The 18,903-nt window shown below is 48.0% G+C and overlaps 26 non-coding genes across 26 annotated transcripts; all 26 read left to right on the forward strand.

Moving 5' to 3' along the window:
- Nucleotides 1-537: 537 nt before the first annotated feature.
- Nucleotides 538-656, forward strand: LOC143873118 (5S ribosomal RNA). Its single transcript, XR_013247839.1, has one exon. It is a non-coding gene; the product is annotated as a 5S ribosomal RNA (ribosomal RNA).
- Nucleotides 657-1,253: 597 nt separating this feature from the next.
- On the forward strand, nt 1,254-1,372 carry LOC143874482 (5S ribosomal RNA). Its single transcript, XR_013249161.1, has one exon. It is a non-coding gene; the product is annotated as a 5S ribosomal RNA (ribosomal RNA).
- A 597-nt stretch (nt 1,373-1,969) lies between these two features.
- On the forward strand, nt 1,970-2,088 carry LOC143872131 (5S ribosomal RNA). Its single transcript, XR_013246888.1, has one exon. It is a non-coding gene; the product is annotated as a 5S ribosomal RNA (ribosomal RNA).
- Nucleotides 2,089-2,685: 597 nt separating this feature from the next.
- Nucleotides 2,686-2,804, forward strand: LOC143874510 (5S ribosomal RNA). The gene has a single exon (XR_013249188.1). It is a non-coding gene; the product is annotated as a 5S ribosomal RNA (ribosomal RNA).
- A 597-nt stretch (nt 2,805-3,401) lies between these two features.
- LOC143873508 (5S ribosomal RNA) lies at nt 3,402-3,520 on the forward strand. Its single transcript, XR_013248216.1, has one exon. It is a non-coding gene; the product is annotated as a 5S ribosomal RNA (ribosomal RNA).
- Nucleotides 3,521-4,117: 597 nt separating this feature from the next.
- LOC143875117 (5S ribosomal RNA) lies at nt 4,118-4,236 on the forward strand. The gene has a single exon (XR_013249779.1). It is a non-coding gene; the product is annotated as a 5S ribosomal RNA (ribosomal RNA).
- A 597-nt stretch (nt 4,237-4,833) lies between these two features.
- On the forward strand, nt 4,834-4,952 carry LOC143872132 (5S ribosomal RNA). The gene has a single exon (XR_013246889.1). It is a non-coding gene; the product is annotated as a 5S ribosomal RNA (ribosomal RNA).
- Nucleotides 4,953-5,549: 597 nt separating this feature from the next.
- LOC143872960 (5S ribosomal RNA) lies at nt 5,550-5,668 on the forward strand. Its single transcript, XR_013247684.1, has one exon. It is a non-coding gene; the product is annotated as a 5S ribosomal RNA (ribosomal RNA).
- Nucleotides 5,669-6,265: 597 nt separating this feature from the next.
- LOC143872133 (5S ribosomal RNA) lies at nt 6,266-6,384 on the forward strand. The gene has a single exon (XR_013246890.1). It is a non-coding gene; the product is annotated as a 5S ribosomal RNA (ribosomal RNA).
- A 597-nt stretch (nt 6,385-6,981) lies between these two features.
- Nucleotides 6,982-7,100, forward strand: LOC143873380 (5S ribosomal RNA). Its single transcript, XR_013248091.1, has one exon. It is a non-coding gene; the product is annotated as a 5S ribosomal RNA (ribosomal RNA).
- A 598-nt stretch (nt 7,101-7,698) lies between these two features.
- Nucleotides 7,699-7,817, forward strand: LOC143872134 (5S ribosomal RNA). Its single transcript, XR_013246891.1, has one exon. It is a non-coding gene; the product is annotated as a 5S ribosomal RNA (ribosomal RNA).
- A 597-nt stretch (nt 7,818-8,414) lies between these two features.
- On the forward strand, nt 8,415-8,533 carry LOC143874691 (5S ribosomal RNA). The gene has a single exon (XR_013249363.1). It is a non-coding gene; the product is annotated as a 5S ribosomal RNA (ribosomal RNA).
- A 597-nt stretch (nt 8,534-9,130) lies between these two features.
- On the forward strand, nt 9,131-9,249 carry LOC143872135 (5S ribosomal RNA). The gene has a single exon (XR_013246892.1). It is a non-coding gene; the product is annotated as a 5S ribosomal RNA (ribosomal RNA).
- A 597-nt stretch (nt 9,250-9,846) lies between these two features.
- On the forward strand, nt 9,847-9,965 carry LOC143872136 (5S ribosomal RNA). Its single transcript, XR_013246893.1, has one exon. It is a non-coding gene; the product is annotated as a 5S ribosomal RNA (ribosomal RNA).
- Nucleotides 9,966-10,562: 597 nt separating this feature from the next.
- LOC143872137 (5S ribosomal RNA) lies at nt 10,563-10,681 on the forward strand. Its single transcript, XR_013246894.1, has one exon. It is a non-coding gene; the product is annotated as a 5S ribosomal RNA (ribosomal RNA).
- Nucleotides 10,682-11,278: 597 nt separating this feature from the next.
- Nucleotides 11,279-11,397, forward strand: LOC143872138 (5S ribosomal RNA). The gene has a single exon (XR_013246895.1). It is a non-coding gene; the product is annotated as a 5S ribosomal RNA (ribosomal RNA).
- Nucleotides 11,398-11,994: 597 nt separating this feature from the next.
- LOC143872139 (5S ribosomal RNA) lies at nt 11,995-12,113 on the forward strand. The gene has a single exon (XR_013246896.1). It is a non-coding gene; the product is annotated as a 5S ribosomal RNA (ribosomal RNA).
- A 597-nt stretch (nt 12,114-12,710) lies between these two features.
- Nucleotides 12,711-12,829, forward strand: LOC143874540 (5S ribosomal RNA). The gene has a single exon (XR_013249216.1). It is a non-coding gene; the product is annotated as a 5S ribosomal RNA (ribosomal RNA).
- Nucleotides 12,830-13,426: 597 nt separating this feature from the next.
- Nucleotides 13,427-13,545, forward strand: LOC143873368 (5S ribosomal RNA). The gene has a single exon (XR_013248080.1). It is a non-coding gene; the product is annotated as a 5S ribosomal RNA (ribosomal RNA).
- Nucleotides 13,546-14,146: 601 nt separating this feature from the next.
- Nucleotides 14,147-14,265, forward strand: LOC143875118 (5S ribosomal RNA). Its single transcript, XR_013249780.1, has one exon. It is a non-coding gene; the product is annotated as a 5S ribosomal RNA (ribosomal RNA).
- Nucleotides 14,266-14,862: 597 nt separating this feature from the next.
- Nucleotides 14,863-14,981, forward strand: LOC143872140 (5S ribosomal RNA). Its single transcript, XR_013246897.1, has one exon. It is a non-coding gene; the product is annotated as a 5S ribosomal RNA (ribosomal RNA).
- Nucleotides 14,982-15,578: 597 nt separating this feature from the next.
- Nucleotides 15,579-15,697, forward strand: LOC143872142 (5S ribosomal RNA). Its single transcript, XR_013246899.1, has one exon. It is a non-coding gene; the product is annotated as a 5S ribosomal RNA (ribosomal RNA).
- Nucleotides 15,698-16,294: 597 nt separating this feature from the next.
- Nucleotides 16,295-16,413, forward strand: LOC143872143 (5S ribosomal RNA). The gene has a single exon (XR_013246900.1). It is a non-coding gene; the product is annotated as a 5S ribosomal RNA (ribosomal RNA).
- Nucleotides 16,414-17,010: 597 nt separating this feature from the next.
- Nucleotides 17,011-17,129, forward strand: LOC143872144 (5S ribosomal RNA). Its single transcript, XR_013246901.1, has one exon. It is a non-coding gene; the product is annotated as a 5S ribosomal RNA (ribosomal RNA).
- Nucleotides 17,130-17,726: 597 nt separating this feature from the next.
- Nucleotides 17,727-17,845, forward strand: LOC143874541 (5S ribosomal RNA). The gene has a single exon (XR_013249217.1). It is a non-coding gene; the product is annotated as a 5S ribosomal RNA (ribosomal RNA).
- Nucleotides 17,846-18,442: 597 nt separating this feature from the next.
- On the forward strand, nt 18,443-18,561 carry LOC143873370 (5S ribosomal RNA). The gene has a single exon (XR_013248081.1). It is a non-coding gene; the product is annotated as a 5S ribosomal RNA (ribosomal RNA).
- The last annotated feature ends 342 nt before the right edge of the window (nt 18,562-18,903 follow it).

Here is an 18,903-nt window from a genome sequence, read left to right on the forward strand (position 1 = left end):
ATGCGAACTGAAACGCACGTTTAGTGCGTCGCCTCCTACGTTTCGGTTCGGATCTTTTTATTTTCTTCCGGATGGTGAATTCAAAGACGTCCGGTCTTTATTATGGCGGGGTGATAGTGTCGTTTGATTCGATAAACGGAATTCGTTCTGACATTTCATTTGCGGTCAAATTATAGCGGGGGTTTGTTCAGATTCAGTGACGTACAGGCTATAGCGGATGAGTGTACTAGTGGATGCGAGTCATGAATCCGGTCGGAAGGTGTTTACTGGCCGTGAGCTACCCTTGGTGCACAAATATCGTTCCGACGATAACTTTTGATCCGCCCGTCAGATCGTAGCGATTCTAATATTGATTCGGGGGTACTCGGGAAGATTCATCGCGCGATGACGGCCTTGGCGGTCATCCGGCTTCCCGACATGCTCGGATCGTCCATCCGGTGTCATCTAGCAGGATTTTTTCGCACTTTCATTTAAACGGACTTCGTACGACAATGCGAGTGGAAACTCTTTATTACTTTGACAATGGAGAGGCATGCTGGGTGCGATCATACCAGCACAAATGCACTGGATCCCATCAGAACTCCGAAGTTAAGCGTGCTTGGGCGAGAGTAGTACTAGGATGGGGGACCTCCTGGGAAGTCCTCGTGTTGCACCCCTGTCACTTTTTTCGGCTATCTACCACTTTTTTCGAACAATCTTTCGGTTCGGGAATATCAAAGCGAACTGAAACGCACGTTTAGTGCGTCGCCTCCTAGGTTTCGGTTCGGATCTTTTTATTTTCTTCCGGATGGTGAATTCGAAGACGTCCGGTCTTTATTATGGCGGGGTGATAGTGTCGTTTGATTCGATAAACGGAATTCGTTCTGACATTTCATTTGCGGTCAAATTATAGCGGGGGTTTGTTCAGATTCAGTAACGTACAGGCTATAGCGGATGAGTGTACTAGTGGATGCGAGTCATGAATCCGGTCGGAAGGTGTTTACTGGCAGCGAGCTACCCTTGGTGCACAAATATCGTTCCGACGATAACTTTTGATCCGCCTGTCAGATCGTAGCGATTCTTATATTGATTCGGGGGTACTCGGGAAGATTCATCGCGCGATGACAGCCTTGGCGGTCATCCGTCTTCCCGACATGCTCGGATCGTCCATCCGGTGTCATCTAGCAGGATTTTTTCGCACTTTCATTTAAACGGACTTCGTACGACAATGCGAGTGGAAACTCTTTATTACTTTGACAATTGAGAGGCATGCTGGGTGCGATCATACCAGCACAAATGCACTGGATACCATCAGAACTCCGAAGTTAAGCGTGCTTGGGCGAGAGTAGTACTAGGATGGGTGACCTCCTGGGAAGTCCTCGTGTTGCACCCCTGTCACTTTTTTCGGCTATCTACCACTTTTTTCGAACAATCTTTCGGTTCTGGAATATCAAAGCGAACTGAAACGCACGTTTAGTGCGTCGCCTCCTAGGTTTCGGTTCGGATCTTTTTATTTTCTTCCGGATGGTGAATTCGAAGACGTCCGGTCTTTATTATGGCGGGGTGATAGTGTCGTTTGATTCGATAAACGGAATTCGTTCTGACATTTCATTTGCGGTCAAATTATAGCGGGGGTTTGTTTAGATTCAGTGACGTACAGGCTATAGCGGATGAGTGTACTAGTGGATGCGAGTCATGAATCCGGTCGGAAGGTGTTTACTGGCCGTGAGCTACCCTTGGTGCACAAATATCGTTCCGACGATAACTTTTGATCCGCCCGTCAGATCGTAGCGATTCTTATATTGATTCGGGGGTACTCGGGAAGATTCATCGCGCGATGACAGCCTTGGCGGTCGTCCGGCTTCCCGACATGCTCGGATCGTCCATCCGGTGTCATCTAGCAGGATTTTTTCGCACTTTCATTTAAACGGACTTCGTACGACAATGCGAGTGGAAACTCTTTATTACTTTGACAATGGAGAGGCATGCTGGGTGCGATCATACCAGCACAAATGCACTGGATCCCATCAGAACTCCGAAGTTAAGCGTGCTTGGGCGAGAGTAGTACTAGGATGGGTGACCTCCTGGGAAGTCCTCGTGTTGCACCCCTGTCACTTTTTTCGGCTATCTACCACTTTTTTCGAACAATCTTTCGGTTCGGGAATATCAAAGCGAACTGAAACGCACGTTTAGTGCGTCGCCTCCTAGGTTTCGGTTCGGATCTTTTTATTTTCTTCCGGATGGTGAATTCGAAGACGTCCGGTCTTTATTATGGCGGGGTGATAGTGTCGTTTGATTCGATAAACGGAATTCGTTCTGACATTTCATTTGCGGTCAAATTATAGCGGGGGTTTGTTTAGATTCAGTGACGTACAGGCTATAGCGGATGAGTGTACTAGTGGATGCGAGTCATGAATCCGGTCGGAAGGTGTTTACTGGCCGTGAGCTACCCTTGGTGCACAAATATCGTTCCGACGATAACTTTTGATCCGCCCGTCAGATCGTAGCGATTCTTATATTGATTCGGGGGTACTCGGGAAGATTCATCGCGCGATGACAGCCTTGGCGGTCATCCGTCTTCCCGACATGCTCGGATCGTCCATCCGGTGTCATCTAGCAGGATTTTTTTGCACTTTCATTTAAACGGACTTCGTACGACAATGCGAGTGGAAACTCTTTATTACTTTGACAATGGAGAGGCATGCTGGGTGCGATCATACCAGCACAAATGCACTGTATCCCATCAGAACTCCGAAGTTAAGCGTGCTTGGGCGAGAGTAGTACTAGGATGGGTGACCTCCTGGGAAGTCCTCGTGTTGCACCCCTGTCACTTTTTTCGGCTATCTACCACTTTTTTCGAACAATCTTTCGGTTCTGGAATATCAAAGCGAACTGAAACGCACGTTTAGTGCGTCGCCTCCTAGGTTTCGGTTCGGATCTTTTTATTTTCTTCCGGATGGTGAATTCAAAGACGTCCGGTCTTTATTATGGCGGGGTGATAGTGTCGTTTGATTCGATAAACGGAATTCGTTCTGACATTTCATTTGCGGTCAAATTATAGCGGGGGTTTGTTCAGATTCAGTGACGTACAGGCTATAGCGGATGAGTGTACTAGTGGATGCGAGTCATGAATCCGGTCGGAAGGTGTTTACTGGCCGTGAGCTACCCTTGGTGCACAAATATCGTTCCGACGATAACTTTTGATCCGCCCGTCAGATCGTAGGGATTCTTATATTGATTCGGGGGTACTCGGAAAGATTCATCGCGCGATGACGGCCTTGGCGGTCATCCGGCTTCCCGACATGCTCGGATCGTCCATCCGGTGTCATCTAGCAGGATTTTTTCGCACTTTCATTTAAACGGACTTCGTACGACAATGCGAGTGGAAACTCTTTATTACTTTGACAATGGAGAGGCATGCTGGGTGCGATCATACCAGCTCAAATGCACTGGATCCCATCAGAACTCCGAAGTTAAGCGTGCTTGGGCGAGAGTAGTACTAGGATGGGTGACCTCCTGGGAAGTCCTCGTGTTGCACCCCTGTCACTTTTTTCGGCTATCTACCACTTTTTTCGAACAATCTTTCGGTTCTGGAACATCGATGCGAACTGAAACGCACGTTTAGTGCGTCGCCTCCTACGTTTCGGTTCGGATCTTTTTATTTTCTTCCGGATGGTGAATTCAAAGACGTCCGGTCTTTATTATGGCGGGGTGATAGTGTCGTTTGATTCGATAAACGGAATTCGTTCTGACATTTCATTTGCGGTCAAATTATAGCGGGGGTTTGTTCAGATTCAGTGACGTACAGGCTATAGCGGATGAGTGTACTAGTGGATGCGAGTCATGAATCCGGTCGGAAGGTGTTTACTGGCCGTGAGCTACCCTTGGTGCACAAATATCGTTCCGACGATAACTTTTGATCCGCCCGTCAGATCGTGGCGATTCTTATATTGATTCGGGGGTAATCGGGAAGATTCATCGCGCGATGACAGCCTTGGCGGTCATCCGGCTTCCCGACATGCTCGGATCGTCCATCCGATGTCATCTAGCAGGATTTTTTCGCACTTTCATTTAAACGGACTTCGTACGACAATGCGAGTGGAAACTCTTTATTACTTTGACAATGGAGAGGCATGCTGGGTCCGATCATACCAGCACAAATGTACTGGATCCCATCAGAACTCCGAAGTTAAGCGTGCTTGGGCGAGAGTAGTACTAGGATCGGTGACCTCCTGGGAAGTCCTCGTGTTGCACCCCTGTCACTTTTTTCGGCTATCTACCAATTTTTTCGAACAATCTTTCGGTTCTGGAACATCGATGCGAACTGAAACGCACGTTTATTGCGACGCCTCCTACGTTTCGGTTCGGATCTTTTTATTTTCTTCCGGTTGGTGAATTCAAATACCTCCGGTCTTTATTACGGCGGGGTGATAGTGTCGTTTGATTCGATAAACGGAATTCGTTCTGACATTTCATTTGCGGTCAAATTATAGCGGGGGTTTGTTTAGATTCAGTGACGTACAGGCTATAGCGGATGAGTGTACTAGTGGATGCGAGTCATGAATCCGGTCGGAAGGTGTTTACTGGCCGTGAGCTACCCTTGGTGCACAAATATCGTTCCGACGATAACTTTTGATCCGCCCGTCAGATCGTGGCGATTCTTATATTGATTCGGGGGTAATCGGGAAGATTCATCGCGCGATGACAGCTCTGGCGGTCATCCGGCTTCCCGACATGCTCGGATCGTCCATCCGATGGCATCTAGCAGGATTTTTTCGCACTTTCATTTAAACGGACTTCGTACGACAATGCGAGTAAAAACTCTTTATTACTTTGACAATGGAGAGGCATGCTGGGTGCGATCATACCAGCACAAATGCACTGGATCCCATCAGAACTCCGAAGTTAAGCGTGCTTGGGCGAGAGTAGTACTAGGATGGGTGACCTCCTGGGAAGTCCTCGTGTTGCACCCCTGTCACTTTTTTCGGCTATCTACCACTTTTTTCGAACAATCTTTCGGTTCTGGAACATCGATGCGAACTGAAACGCACGTTTAGTGCGTCGCCTCCTACGTTTCGGTTCGGATCTTTTTATTTTCTTCCGGATGGTGAATTCAAAGACGTCCGGTCTTTATTATGGCGGGGTGATAGTGTCGTTTGATTCGATAAACGGAATTCGTTCTGACATTTCATTTGCGGTCAAATTATAGCGGGGGTTTGTTCAGATTTAGTGACGTACAGGCTATAGCGGATGAGTGTACTAGTGGATGCGAGTCATGAATCCGGTCGGAAGGTGTTTACTGGCCGTGAGCTACCCTTGGTGCACAAATATCGTTCCGACGATAACTTTTGATCCGCCCGTCAGATCGTGGCGATTCTTATATTGATTCGGGGGTACTCGGGAAGATTAATCGCGCGTTGACGGCCCCGGCGGTCATCCCGCTTCCCGACATGCTCGGATCGTCCATCCGGTGTCATCTAGCAGGATTTTTTCGCACTTTCATTTAAACGGACTTCGTACGACAATGCGAGTGGAAACTCTTTATTACTTTGACAATGGAGAGGCATGCTGGGTGCGATCATACCAGCACAAATGCACTGGATCCCATCAGAACTCCGAAGTTAAGCGTGCTTGGGCGAGAGTAGTACTAGGATGGGTGACCTCCTGGGAAGTCCTCGTGTTGCACTCCTGTCACTTTTTTCGGCTATCTACCACTTTTTTCGAACAATCTTTCGGTTCTGGAACATCGATGCGAACTGAAACGCACGTTTAGTGCGACGCCTCCTACGTTTCGGTTGGGATCTTTTTATTTTCTGCCGGATAGTGAGTTCAAATACGTCCGGTCTTTATTATGGCGGGCTGATAGTGTCGTTTAATTCGATAAACGGAATTCGTTCTGACATTTCATTTGCGGTCAAATTATAGCGGGGGTTTGTTCAGATTCAGTGACGTACAGGCTATAGCGGATGAGTGTACTAGTGCATGCGAGTCATGAATCCGGTCGGAAGGTGTTTACTGGCCGTGAGCTACCCTTGGTGCACAAATATCGTTCCGACGATAACTTTTGATCCGCCCGTCAGATCGTGGCGATTCTTATATTGATTCGGGGGTACTCGGGAAGATTAATCGCGCGATGACAGCCTTGGCGGTCATCCGGCTTTCCGACATGCTCGGATCGTCCATCCGGTGTCATCTAGCAGGATTTTTTCGCACTTTCATTTAAACGGACTTCGTACGACAATGCGAGTGGAAACTCTTTATTACTTTAACAATGGAGAGGCATGCTGGGTGCGATCATACCAGCACAAATGCACTGGATCCCATCAGAACTCCGAAGTTAAGCGTGCTTGGGCGAGAGTAGTACTAGGATGGGTGACCTCCTGGGAAGTCCTCGTGTTGCACCCCTGTCTCTTTTTTCGGCTATCTACCACTTTTTTCGAACAATCTTTCGGTTCTGGAACATCGATGCGAACTGAAACGCACGTTTAGTGCGTCGCCTCCTACGTTTCGGTTCGGATCTTTTTATTTTCTTCCGGATGGTGAATTCAAAGACGTCCGGTCTTTATTATGGCGGGGTGAAAGTGTCGTTTGATTCGATAAACGGAATTCGTTCTGACATTTCATTTGCGGTCAAATTATAGCGGGGGTTTGTTCAGATTCAGTGACGTACAGGCTATAGCGGATGAGTGTACTAGTGGATGAAAGTCATGAATCCGGTCGGAAGGTGTTTACTGGCCGTGAGCTACCCTTGGTGCACAAATATCGTTTCGACGATAACTTTTGATCCGCCCGTCAGATCGTGGCGATTCTTATATTGATTCGGGGGTACTCGGGAAGATTAATCGCGCGATGACAGCCACGGCGGTCATCCGGCTTTCCGACATGCTCGGATCGTCCATCCGGTGTCATCTAGCAGGATTTTTTTGCACTTTCATTTAAACGGACTTCGTACGACAATGCGAGTGGAAACTCTTTATTACTTTGACAATGGAGAGGCATGCTGGGTGCGATCATACCAGCACAAATGCACTGGATCCCATCAGAACTCTGAAGTTAAGCGTGCTTGGGCGAGAGTAGTACTAGGATGGGTGACCTCCTGGGAAGTCCTCGTGTTGCACCCCTGTCACTTTTTTCGGCTATCTACCACTTTTTTTCGAACAATCTTTCGGTTCTGGAACATCGATGCGAACTGAAACGCACGTTTAGTGCGTCGCCTCCTACGTTTCGGTTCGGATCTTTTTATTTTCTTCCGGATGGTGAATTCAAAGACGTCCGGTCTTTATTATGGCGGGGTGATAGTGTCGTTTGATTCGATAAACGGAATTCGTTCTGACATTTCATTTGCGGTCAAATTATAGCGGGGGTTTGTTCAGATTCAGTGACGTACAGGCTATAGCGGATGAGTGTACTAGTGGATGCGAGTCATTAATCCGGTCGGAAGGTGTTTACTGGCCGTGAGCTACCCTTGGTGCACAAATATCGTTCCGACGATAACTTTTGATCCGCCCGTCAGATCGTGGCGATTCTTATATTGATTCGGGGGTACTCGGGAAGATTCATCGCGCGATGACAGCCTTGGCGGTCATCCGGCTTTCCGACATGCTCGGATCGTCCATCCGGTGTCATCTAGCAGGATTTTTTCGCACTTTCATTTAAACGGACTTCGTACGACAATGCGAGTGGAAACTCTTTATTACTTTGACAATGGAGAGGCATGCTGGGTGCGATCATACCAGCACAAATGCACTGGATCCCATCAGAACTCCGAAGTTAAGCGTGCTTGGGCGAGAGTAGTACTAGGATGGGTGACCTCCTGGGAAGTCCTCGTGTTGCACCCCTGTCACTTTTTTCGGCTATCTACCACTTTTTTCGAACAATCTTTCGGTTCTGGAATATCGATGCGAACTGAAACGCACGTTTAGTGCGTCGCCTCCTAGGTTTCGGTTCGGATCTTTTTATTTTCTTCCGGATGGTGAATTCAAAGACGTCCGGTCTTTATTATGGCGGGGTGATAGTGTCGTTTGATTCGATAAACGGAATTCGTTCTGACATTTCATTTGCGGTCAAATTATAGCGGCGGTTTGTTCAGATTCAGTGACGTACAGGCTATAGCGGATGAGTGTACTAGTGGATGCGAGTCATGAATCCGGTCGGAAGGTGTTTACTGGCCGTGAGCTACCCTTGGTGCACAAATATCGTTCCGACGATAACTTTTGATCCGCCCGTCAGATCGTGGCGATTCTTATATTGATTCGGGGGTACTCGGGAAGATTCATCGCGCGATGACAGCCTTGGCGGTCATCCGGCTTCCCGACATTCTCGGATCGTCCATCCGATGTCATCTAGCAGGATTTTTTCGCACTTTCATTTAAACGGACTTCGTACGACAATGCGAGTGGAAACTCTTTATTACTTTGACAATGGAGAGGCATGCTGGGTCCGATCATACCAGCACAAATGCACTGGATCCCATCAGAACTCCGAAGTTAAGCGTGCTTGGGCGAGAGTAGTACTAGGATGGGTGACCTCCTCGGAAGTCCTCGTGTTGCACCCCTGTCACTTTTTTCGGCTATCTACCACTTATTTCGAACAATCTTTCGGTTCTGGAACATCGATGCGAACTGAAACGCACGTTTATTGCGACGCCTCCTACGTTTCGGTTCGGATCTTTTTATTTTCTTCCGGATGGTGAATTCAAATACCTCCGGTCTTTATTACGGCGGGGTGATAGTGTCGTTTGATTCGATAAACGGAATTCGTTCTGACATTTCATTTGCGGTCAAATTATAGCGGGGGTTTGTTTAGATTCAGTGACGTACAGGCTATAGCGGATGAGTGTACTAGTGGATGCGAGTCATGAATCCGGTCGGAAGGTGTTTACTGGCCGTGAGCTACCCTTGGTGCACAAATATCGTTCCGACGATAACTTTTGATCCGCCCGTCAGATCGTGGCGATTCTTATATTGATTCGGGGGTAATCGGGAAGATTCATCGCGCGATGACAGCTCTGGCGGTCATCCGGCTTCCCTACATGCTCGGATCGTCCATCCGGTGTCATCTAGCAGGATTTTTTCGCACTTTCATTTAAACGGACTTCGTACGACAATGCGAGTGGAAACTCTTTATTACTTTGACAATGGAGAGGCATGCTGGGTGCGATCATACCAGCACAAATGCACTGGATCCCATCAGAACTCCGAAGTTAAGCGTGCTTGGGCGAGAGTAGTACTAGGATGGGTGACCTCCTGGGAAGTCCTCGTGTTGCACCCCTGTCACTTTTTTCGGCTATCTACCACTTTTTTCGAACAATCTTTCGGTTCTGGAACATCGATGCGAACTGAAACGCACGTTTAGTGCGACGCCTCCTACGTTTCGGTTGGGATCTTTTAATTTTCTGCCGGATAGTGAATTCAAATACGTCCGGTCTTTATTATGGCGGGGTGATAGTGTCGTTTGATTCGATAAACGGAATTCGTTCTGACATTTCATTTGCGGTCAAATTATAGCGGGGGTTTGTTCAGATTCAGTAACGTACAGGCTATAGCGGATGAGTGTACTAGTGGATGCGAGTCATGAATCCGGTCGGAAGGTGTTTACTGGCAGCGAGCTACCCTTGGTGCACAAATATCGTTCCGACGATAACTTTTGATCCGCCCGTCAGATCGTAGCGATTCTTATATTGATTCGGGGGTACTCGGGAAGATTCATCGCGCGATGACAGCCTTGGCGGTCATCCGGCTTCCCGACATGCTCGGATCGTCCATCCGGTGTCATCTAGCAGGATTTTTTCGCACTTTCATTTAAACGGACTTCGTACGACAATGCGAGTGGAAACTCTTTATTACTTTGACAATGGAGAGGCATGCTGGGTGCGATCATACCAGCACAAATGCACTGGATCCCATCAGAACTCCGAAGTTAAGCGTGCTTGGGCGAGAGTAGTACTAGGATGGGTGACCTCCTGGGAAGTCCTCGTGTTGCACCCCTGTCACTTTTTTCGGCTATCTACCACTTTTTTCGAACAATCTTTCGGTTCGGGAATATCAAAGCGAACTGAAACGCACGTTTAGTGCGTCGCCTCCTAGGTTTCGGTTCGGATCTTTTTATTTTCTTCCGGATGGTGAATTCGAAGACGTCCGGTCTTTATTATGGCGGGGTGATAGTGTCGTTTGATTCGATAAACGGAATTCGTTCTGACATTTCATTTGCGGTCAAATTATAGCGGGGGTTTGTTTAGATTCAGTGACGTACAGGCTATAGCGGATGAGTGTACTAGTGGATGCGAGTCATGAATCCGGTCGGAAGGTGTTTACTGGCCGTGAGCTACCCTTGGTGCACAAATATCGTTCCGACGATAACTTTTGATCCGCCCGTCAGATCGTAGCGATTCTTATATTGATTCGGGGGTACTCGGGAAGATTCATCGCGCGATGACAGCCTTGGCGGTCATCCGTCTTCCCGACATGCTCGGATCGTCCATCCGGTGTCATCTAGCAGGATTTTTTCGCACTTTCATTTAAACGGACTTCGTACGACAATGCGAGTGGAAACTCTTTATTAGTTTGACAATGGAGAGGCATGCTGGGTGCGATCATACCAGCACAAATGCACTGGATCCCATCAGAACTCCGAAGTTAAGCGTGCTTGGGCGAGAGTAGTACTAGGATGGGTGACCTCCTGGGAAGTCCTCGTGTTGCACCCCTGTCACTTTTTTCGGCTATCTACCACTTTTTTCGAACAATCTTTCGGTTCTGGAACATCGATGCGAACTGAAACGCACGTTTAGTGCGACGCCTCCTACGTTTCGGTTGGGATCTTTTTATTTTCTGCCGGATAGTGAGTTCAAATACGTCCGGTCTTTATTATGGCGGGCTGATAGTGTCGTTTAATTCGATAAACGGAATTCGTTCTGACATTTCATTTGCGGTCAAATTATAGCGGGGGTTTGTTCAGATTCAGTGACGTACAGGCTATAGCGGATGAGTGTACTAGTGGATGCGAGTCATGAATCCGGTCGGAAGGTGTTTACTGGCCGTGAGCTACCCTTGGTGCACAAATATCGTTCCGACGATAACTTTTGATCCGCCCGTCAGATCGTGGCGATTCTTATATTGATTCGGGGGTACTCGGGAAGATTAATCGCGCGATGACAGCCTTGGCGGTCATCCGGCTTTCCGACATGCTCGGATCGTCCATCCGGTGTCATCTAGCAGGATTTTTTCGCACTTTCATTTAAACGGACTTCGTACGACAATGCGAGTGGAAACTCTTTATTACTTTGACAATGGAGAGGCATGCTGGGTGCGATCATACCAGCACAAATGCACTGGATCCCATCAGAACTCCGAAGTTAAGCGTGCTTGGGCGAGAGTAGTACTAGGATGGGTGACCTCCTGGGAAGTCCTCGTGTTGCACCCCTGTCTCTTTTTTCGGCTATCTACCACTTTTTTCGAACAATCTTTCGGTTCTGGAACATCGATGCGAACTGAAACGCACGTTTAGTGCGACGCCTCCTACGTTTCGGTTGGGATCTTTTTATTTTCTGCCGGATAGTGAATTCAAATACGTCCGGTCTTTATTATGGCGGGGTGATAGTGTCGTTTGATTCGATAAACGGAATTCGTTCTGACATTTCATTTGCGGTCAAATTATAGCGGGGGTTTGTTCAGATTCAGTAACGTACAGGCTATAGCGGATGAGTGTACTAGTGGATGCGAGTCATGAATCCGGTCGGAAGGTGTTTACTGGCAGCGAGCTACCCTTGGTGCACAAATATCGTTCCGACGATAACTTTTGATCCGCCCGTCAGATCGTAGCGATTCTTATATTGATTCGGGGGTACTCGGGAAGATTCATCGCGCGATGACAGCCTTGGCGGTCATCCGGCTTCCCGACATGCTCGGATCGTCCATCCGGTGTCATCTAGCAGGATTTTTTCGCACTTTCATTTAAACGGACTTCGTACGACAATGCGAGTGGAAACTCTTTATTACTTTGACAATGGAGAGGCATGCTGGGTGCGATCATACCAGCACAAATGCACTGGATCCCATCAGAACTCCGAAGTTAAGCGTGCTTGGGCGAGAGTAGTACTAGGATGGGTGACCTCCTGGGAAGTCCTCGTGTTGCACCCCTGTCACTTTTTTCGGCTATCTACCACTTTTTTCGAACAATCTTTCGGTTCGGGAATATCAAAGCGAACTGAAACGCACGTTTAGTGCGTCGCCTCCTAGGTTTCGGTTCGGATCTTTTTATTTTCTTCCGGATGGTGAATTCGAAGACGTCCGGTCTTTATTATGGCGGGGTGATAGTGTCGTTTGATTCGATAAACGGAATTCGTTCTGACATTTCATTTGCGGTCAAATTATAGCGGGGGTTTGTTTAGATTCAGTGACGTACAGGCTATAGCGGATGAGTGTACTAGTGGATGCGAGTCATGAATCCGGTCGGAAGGTGTTTACTGGCCGTGAGCTACCCTTGGTGCACAAATATCGTTCCGACGATAACTTTTGATCCGCCCGTCAGATCGTAGCGATTCTTATATTGATTCGGGGGTACTCGGGAAGATTCATCGCGCGATGACAGCCTTGGCGGTCATCCGTCTTCCCGACATGCTCGGATCGTCCATCCGGTGTCATCTAGCAGGATTTTTTCGCACTTTCATTTAAACGGACTTCGTACGACAATGCGAGTGTAAACACTTTATTACTTTGACAATGGAGAGGCATGCTGGGTGCGATCATACCAGCACAAATGCACTGGATCCCATCAGAACTCCGAAGTTAAGCGTGCTTGGGCGAGAGTAGTACTAGGATGGGTGACCTCCTGGGAAGTCCTCGTGTTGGACCCCTGTCACTTTTTTCGGCTATCTACCACTTTTTTCGAACAATCTTTCGGTTCTGGAATATCAAAGCGAACTGAAACGCACGTTTAGTGCGTCGCCTCCTAGGTTTCGGTTCGGATCTTTTTATTTTCTTCCGGATGGTGAATTCAAAGACGTCCGGTCTTTATTATGGCGGGGTGATAGTGTCGTTTGATTCGATAAACGGAATTCGTTCTGACATTTCATTTGCGGTCAAATTATAGCGGGGGTTTGTTCAGATTCAGTGACGTACAGGCTATAGCGGATGAGTGTACTAGTGGATGCGAGTCATGAATCCGGTCGGAAGGTGTTTACTGGCCGTGAGCTACCCTTGGTGCACAAATATCGTTCCGACGATAACTTTTGATCCGCCCGTCAGATCGTAGCGATTCTTATATTGATTCGGGGGTATTCGGGAAGATTACTCGCGCGATGACAGCCTTGGCGGTCGTCCGGCTTCCCGACATGCTCGGATCGTCCATCCGGTGTCATCTAGCAGGATTTTTTCGCACTTTCATTTAAACGGACTTCGTACGACAATGCGAGTGGAAACTCTTTATTACTTTGACAATGGAGAGGCATGCTGGGTGCGATCAAACCAGCACAAATGCACTGGATCCCATCAGAACTCCGAAGTTAAGCGTGCTTGGGCGAGAGTAGTACTAGGATGGGTGACCTCCTGGGAAGTCCTCGTGTTGCACCCCTGTCACTTTTTTCGGCTATCTACCACTTTTTTCGAACAATCTTTCGGTTCTGGAACATCGATGCGAACTGAAACGCACGTTTAGTGCGTCGCCTCCTACGTTTCGGTTCGGATCTTTTTATTTTCTTCCGGATGGTGAATTCAAAGACGTCCGTCCGGTCTTTATTATGGCGGGGTGATAGTGTCGTTTGATTCGATAAACGGAATTCGTTCTGACATTTCATTTGCGGTCAAATTATAGCGGGGGTTTGTTCAGATTCAGTGACGTACAGGCTATAGCGGATGAGTGTACTAGTGGATGCGAGTCATGAATCCGGTCGGAAGGTGTTTACTGGCCGTGAGCTACCCTTGGTGCACAAATATCGTTCCGACGATAACTTTTGATCCGCCCGTCAGATCGTGGCGATTCTTATATTGATTCGGGGGTAATCGGGAAGATTCATCGCGCGATGACAGCCCTGGCGGTCATCCGGCTTCCCGACATGCTCGGATCGTCCATCCGATGTCATCTAGCAGGATTTTTTCGCACTTTCATTTAAACGGACTTCGTACGACAATGCGAGTGGAAACTCTTTATTACTTTGACAATGGAGAGGCATGCTGGGTCCGATCATACCAGCACAAATGTACTGGATCCCATCAGAACTCCGAAGTTAAGCGTGCTTGGGCGAGAGTAGTACTAGGATCGGTGACCTCCTGGGAAGTCCTCGTGTTGCACCCCTGTCACTTTTTTCGGCTATCTACCACTTTTTTCGAACAATCTTTCGGTTCTGGAATATCAAAGCGAACTGAAACGCACGTTTAGTGCGTCGCCTCCTAGGTTTCGGTTCGGATCTTTTTATTTTCTTCCGGATGGTGAATTCAAAGACGTCCGGTCTTTATTATGGCGGGCTGATAGTGTCGTTTGATTCGATAAACGGAATTCGTTCTGACATTTCATTTGCGGTCAAATTATAGCGGGGGTTTGTTCAGATTCAGTGACGTACAGGCTATAGCGGATGAGTGTACTAGTGGATGCGAGTCATGAATCCGGTCGGAAGGTGTTTACTGGCCGTGAGCTACCCTTGGTGCACAAATATCGTTCCGACGATAACTTTTGATCCGCCCGTCAGATCGTGGCGATTCTTATATTGATTCGGGGGTACTCGGGAAGATTAATCGCGCGATGACAGCCTTGGCGGTCATCCGGCTTTCCGACATGCTCGGATCGTCCATCCGGTGTCATCTAGCAGGATTTTTTCGCACTTTCATTTAAACGGACTTCGTACGACAATGCGAGTGGAAACTCTTTATTACTTTGACAATGGAGAGGCATGCTGGGTGCGATCATACCAGCACAAATGCACTGGATCCCATCAGAACTCCGAAGTTAAGCGTGCTTGGGCGAGAGTAGTACTAGGATGGGTGACCTCCTGGGAAGTCCTCGTGTTGCACCCCTGTCACTTTTTTCGGCTATCTACCACTTTTTTCGAACAATCTTTCGGTTCGGGAATATCAAAGCGAACTGAAACGCACGTTTAGTGCGTCGCCTCCTAGGTTTCGGTTCGGATCTTTTTATTTTCTTCCGGATGGTGAATTCGAAGACGTCCGGTCTTTATTATGGCGGGGTGATAGTGTCGTTTGATTCGATAAACGGAATTCGTTCTGACATTTCATTTGCGGTCAAATTATAGCGGGGGTTTGTTTAGATTCAGTGACGTACAGGCTATAGCGGATGAGTGTACTAGTGGATGCGAGTCATGAATCCGGTCGGAAGGTGTTTACTGGCCGTGAGCTACCCTTGGTGCACAAATATCGTTCCGACGATAACTTTTGATCCGCCCGTCAGATCGTAGCGATTCTTATATTGATTCGGGGGTACTCGGGAAGATTCATCGCGCGATGACAGCCTTGGCGGTCATCCGTCTTCCCGACATGCTCGGATCGTCCATCCGGTGTCATCTAGCAGGATTTTTTCGCACTTTCATTTAAACGGACTTCGTACGACAATGCGAGTGGAAACTCTTTATTAGTTTGACAATGGAGAGGCATGCTGGGTGCGATCATACCAGCACAAATGCACTGGATCCCATCAGAACTCCGAAGTTAAGCGTGCTTGGGCGAGAGTAGTACTAGGATGGGTGACCTCCTGGGAAGTCCTCGTGTTGCACCCCTGTCACTTTTTTCGGCTATCTACCACTTTTTTCGAACAATCTTTCGGTTCTGGAACATCGATGCGAACTGAAACGCACGTTTAGTGCGACGCCTCCTACGTTTCGGTTGGGATCTTTTTATTTTCTGCCGGATAGTGAGTTCAAATACGTCCGGTCTTTATTATGGCGGGCTGATAGTGTCGTTTAATTCGATAAACGGAATTCGTTCTGACATTTCATTTGCGGTCAAATTATAGCGGGGGTTTGTTCAGATTCAGTGACGTACAGGCTATAGCGGATGAGTGTACTAGTGGATGCGAGTCATGAATCCGGTCGGAAGGTGTTTACTGGCCGTGAGCTACCCTTGGTGCACAAATATCGTTCCGACGATAACTTTTGATCCGCCCGTCAGATCGTGGCGATTCTTATATTGATTCGGGGGTACTCGGGAAGATTAATCGCGCGATGACAGCCTTGGCGGTCATCCGGCTTTCCGACATGCTCGGATCGTCCATCCGGTGTCATCTAGCAGGATTTTTTCGCACTTTCATTTAAACGGACTTCGTACGACAATGCGAGTGGAAACTCTTTATTACTTTGACAATGGAGAGGCATGCTGGGTGCGATCATACCAGCACAAATGCACTGGATCCCATCAGAACTCCGAAGTTAAGCGTGCTTGGGCGAGAGTAGTACTAGGATGGGTGACCTCCTGGGAAGTCCTCGTGTTGCACCCCTGTCTCTTTTTTCGGCTATCTACCACTTTTTTCGAACAATCTTTCGGTTCTGGAACATCGATGCGAACTGAAACGCACGTTTAGTGCGACGCCTCCTACGTTTCGGTTGGGATCTTTTTATTTTCTGCCGGATAGTGAATTCAAATACGTCCGGTCTTTATTATGGCGGGGTGATAGTGTCGTTTGATTCGATAAACGGAATTCGTTCTGACATTTCATTTGCGGTCAAATTATAGCGGGGGTTTGTTCAGATTCAGTAACGTACAGGCTATAGCGGATGAGTGTACTAGTGGATGCGAGTCATGAATCCGGTCGGAAGGTGTTTACTGGCAGCGAGCTACCCTTGGTGCACAAATATCGTTCCGACGATAACTTTTGATCCGCCCGTCAGATCGTAGCGATTCTTATATTGATTCGGGGGTACTCGGGAAGATTCATCGCGCGATGACAGCCTTGGCGGTCATCCGGCTTCCCGACATGCTCGGATCGTCCATCCGGTGTCATCTAGCAGGATTTTTTCGCACTTTCATTTAAACGGACTTCGTACGACAATGCGAGTGGAAACTCTTTATTACTTTGACAATGGAGAGGCATGCTGGGTGCGATCATACCAGCACAAATGCACTGGATCCCATCAGAACTCCGAAGTTAAGCGTGCTTGGGCGAGAGTAGTACTAGGATGGGTGACCTCCTGGGAAGTCCTCGTGTTGCACCCCTGTCACTTTTTTCGGCTATCTACCACTTTTTTCGAACAATCTTTCGGTTCGGGAATATCAAAGCGAACTGAAACGCACGTTTAGTGCGTCGCCTCCTAGGTTTCGGTTCGGATCTTTTTATTTTCTTCCGGATGGTGAATTCGAAGACGTCCGGTCTTTATTATGGCGGGGTGATAGTGTCGTTTGATTCGATAAACGGAATTCGTTCTGACATTTCATTTGCGGTCAAATTATAGCGGGGGTTTGTTTAGATTCAGTGACGTACAGGCTATAGCGGATGAGTGTACTAGTGGATGCGAGTCATGAATCCGGTCGGAAGGTGTTTACTGGCCGTGAGCTACCCTTGGTGCACAAATATCGTTCCGACGATAACTTTTGATCCGCCCGTCAGATCGTAGCGATTCTTATATTGATTCGGGGGTACTCGGGAAGATTCATCGCGCGATGACAGCCTTGGCGGTCATCCGTCTTCCCGACATGCTCGGATCGTCCATCCGGTGTCATCTAGCAGGATTTTTTCGCACTTTCATTTAAACGGACTTCGTACGACAATGCGAGTGTAAACACTTTATTACTTTGACAATGGAGAGGCATGCTGGGTGCGATCATACCAGCACAAATGCACTGGATCCCATCAGAACTCCGAAGTTAAGCGTGCTTGGGCGAGAGTAGTACTAGGATGGGTGACCTCCTGGGAAGTCCTCGTGTTGGACCCCTGTCACTTTTTTCGGCTATCTACCACTTTTTTCGAACAATCTTTCGGTTCTGGAATATCAAAGCGAACTGAAACGCACGTTTAGTGCGTCGCCTCCTAGGTTTCGGTTCGGATCTTTTTATTTTCTTCCGGATGGTGAATTCAAAGACGTCCGGTCTTTATTATGGCGGGGTGATAGTGTCGTTTGATTCGATAAACGGAATTCGTTCTGACATTTCATTTGCGGTCAAATTATAGCGGGGGTTTGTTCAGATTCAGTGACGTACAGGCTATAGCGGATGAGTGTACTAGTGGATGCGAGTCATGAATCCGGTCGGAAGGTGTTTACTGGCCGTGAGCTACCCTTGGTGCACAAATATCGTTCCGACGATAACTTTTGATCCGCCCGTCAGATCGTAGCGATTCTTATATTGATTCGGGGGTATTCGGGAAGATTACTCGCGCGATGACAGCCTTGGCGGTCGTCCGGCTTCCCGACATGCTCGGATCGTCCATCCGGTGTCATCTAGCAGGATTTTTTCGCACTTTCATTTAAACGGACTTCGTACGACAATGCGAGTGGAAACTCTTTATTACTTTGACAATGGAGAGGCATGCTGGGTGCGATCAAACCAGCACAAATGCACTGGATCCCATCAGAACTCCGAAGTTAAGCGTGCTTGGGCGAGAGTAGTACTAGGATGGGTGACCTCCTGGGAAGTCCTCGTGTTGCACCCCTGTCACTTTTTTCGGCTATCTACCACTTTTTTCGAACAATCTTTCGGTTCTGGAACATCGATGCGAACTGAAACGCACGTTTAGTGCGTCGCCTCCTACGTTTCGGTTCGGATCTTTTTATTTTCTTCCGGATGGTGAATTCAAAGACGTCCGTCCGGTCTTTATTATGGCGGGGTGATAGTGTCGTTTGATTCGATAAACGGAATTCGTTCTGACATTTCATTTGCGGTCAAATTATAGCGGGGGTTTGTTCAGATTCAGTGACGTACAGGCTATAGCGGATGAGTGTACTAGTGGATGCGAGTCATGAATCCGGTCGGAAGGTGTTTACTGGCCGTGAGC

The sequence above is a fragment of the Tasmannia lanceolata genome, unplaced genomic scaffold (assembly GCF_043159265.1).
Source record: "Tasmannia lanceolata isolate RefF3 unplaced genomic scaffold, GAP_Taslan_0.1 ptg000003l, whole genome shotgun sequence".
NCBI lineage: Eukaryota > Viridiplantae > Streptophyta > Magnoliopsida > Canellales > Winteraceae > Tasmannia > Tasmannia lanceolata.